Below are 2,774 nucleotides of genomic sequence, written 5' to 3' on the forward strand. Positions count from 1 at the left end.
CTTATTTAATTTGGAGCAAATTCGCTCTCTTGACTTTTTGCTGTACGAGGTACCGTTTCCGGTTAAAAAAATGAAACACATTCTCATGCATGAAGAAATTGCCAAAATTTTATATGGTAGGTACATAATAATAATACGACCGTAGTAAGCTTTTTATTGCTATATCAAATTTTGGCTATTTTTTCATGCATGAGAATGTGTTTTATTTTTTTAAGCGGAAACGGTGCCTCGTACAGCAAAAAGTCAAGAGAGCGAATTTGCTCCAAATTGAATAAGGATTCAAATAGTAATTATTATTAATTTATTGTCGAAAAAACCAGTGGCGTATCATTTTTTTTTCTGAAAATATTCAGTCCCGCTGCAGTACGGACGCCACTGGTAGAATATATATAGAATAATATGCTTATTTTCGATGTAGAATACGTGGTTAAAATTTCTTGGTTACGATCTGGACCACCCTGTAGAGAGGAACATCTTGTAATCCTGGAAAATTGTTCTGGAGAAAATGGAGAAAGCCTTCACCTGAAATTCGTGGTGGTAGAAAAAATGGCCCGATAAGCATTCCACACAGGAGTCCGATCCAGACATCCAAGGAAAACCTTTGCTGAAAATCTGTTCTTCTGATAGAGTGAGGATTTTCCGCAGGCCATACATGGGTATTGTGGAAATTGTTTACTCCATTTCTTATTAAAGTGGCTTCGTCAGTAAACAGAATGGATGTTGTTACATATTGGTGATTTAAAAGCCACGGGCAGAATTTTTTTCTTCGAGGATGGTCTTCTGGTTGGAGTGCTTGAACTTTCTGGAAATGGTAGGGGTAGGCTCTTATCTAAGTGTCTTCCAAACTTTACTGTGGCTCACACCGATGTTCCTGGCTTTGACTCTAATACTTGTTGTCGGTTGTTCCTCAACTATGTGCAGAATCTGCTCCTCCATTCCATGTTATTCATGTACTTCAAGAATCAAAAAAAGACCTCTCATGTTTGCTTCTTGGGTCGTAAATATATATGATTCGAAAATGTTCTAAATTGTGTTCAAATTACAAACGAGATTTGTGACTATTAATCTATGAATTTAAAAATTATTTTGTTGAAATTAATCATTTCTCAAAAACTATTCAAGGAAATTGTAATACCTGTGTCGATTGTTTAAATCAAATGTGTAATGATGTAAATATTTATATTCTCATCACAGAAATATCTTTAGTTGCACAAATTTATGATTTTTCCCTTTGAATAATGACTCACTCCATATTATCCGTCGTATAAAAAAATATAAAATACTGAAATTGTGTGGTTTAGGTATAAGAAACCGTTCATAGTGACCGCACGACGTTGATAGTGTTAAGAATAATAATTGATGACGGTGGTAAGGGATACGAATGCAGAAACACTATTCAACAAGGGTTCTCCTACCTAAGAGATTTATGTTTTTTTTTAGGTATCCCTCACCTTATTACAAAAATAATAGTACTCACGTTTGTTTAGCTCCCGTTATCAAAATAAAAGACATGCGTGAATTCTCCATGTTCGCACTTCTCGGTACCTTACGATACTTTATAAAATAAACAAACTATTGAAACAAGTTCAGTTTCTGGCAGCATTAAATGACGTAGAAAAAGAAGCCTGGTTGTCCTTTGTAGAAGTGACCAAAAATTTTCTTGGCAATCACAAATCTCCGCAATATGTAAATATCGTCAAAACGATGTTACAGGCTTATCAAAAAATGGGATGCAACATGTCCTTAAAAATGAACTTTTTACAATCACATATTAATTTCTTTCCACAAAATATGGGAGCCGTAAGTGACGAGCATGGAGAGATATTCCAGGGTCTTTCACAAGGAACCTCGCCCATATTTATACGGAAAACTACTGAACGTATTTTCATGAAATTCAGCACTTATAAGTATTTCACGATGCTGATGAAATCTAAAATATTTTCAAAGCATGAGCATCTCCGGTTTTTTCGGAAATGACGTCAACTTCCGTTTTTCAAATTAGAACACCATTTTTTTATTGCAGAAATAGATTCCTTAGAAAATTTCAAGTTATTTTGATGTAACATTTTTCAGTTTTGGTTGGAAAATTCTCTCTGAGCGGGAAAATTCGAAAAAAAAATCGAAAATAGAGCTCCGCTGAAACAAGAATAACTTCGAGGTTTTTGGATGGAAAATTTTCATTTTTGGGATTTTTCAAGATGTAAGATTGATGTATCCACTTTAAAAATCGAAATCGCGATGCATGATACAGGGGGTGAAAAAATCGCTCTCAAAGTTAGGGATGACAAAATCGTGAAAAATCAATTTTTTCAAAGGAGAACCCCATTTTTTTATGGCAGATATTGAATCTACGTTAAAGAATAATGTGAGTGTATGCATCACACCCTTGCCCTAAAATGGATATTTTCTGAGTTATTCACAAAAAACTGTTTTTCGTCTTGAATTTTCAGCTATTTTTTTTCCCTTCGCGCCAATAAGTTGAAATTTTCAGGAACTGTTACTTAAACCATGTTTTAGATTTTTCTACCCTAATATGCAAGAGAAAAAAGTTACAGGTTGTTCCTAAATAGATGGCGAATTTGGATTCGAATTTGTATCGGAAACCTCTTTATTTCAACTAATCGGCCATCGATTTTCTCTCCAGTGATAAATAAATAATTCCTTATGAACCATATGCAAAAACTTACCATGTTTTACATTCTTTTTTTATGATAGATATCATTAATTACATCTGCCAAATTCCTCTTTATTCAGAAGCATTTTGTGTTCACTAT

The sequence above is a fragment of the Coccinella septempunctata genome, chromosome 6 (assembly GCF_907165205.1).
Source record: "Coccinella septempunctata chromosome 6, icCocSept1.1, whole genome shotgun sequence".
Classification (NCBI taxonomy): Eukaryota; Metazoa; Arthropoda; class Insecta; order Coleoptera; family Coccinellidae; genus Coccinella; species Coccinella septempunctata.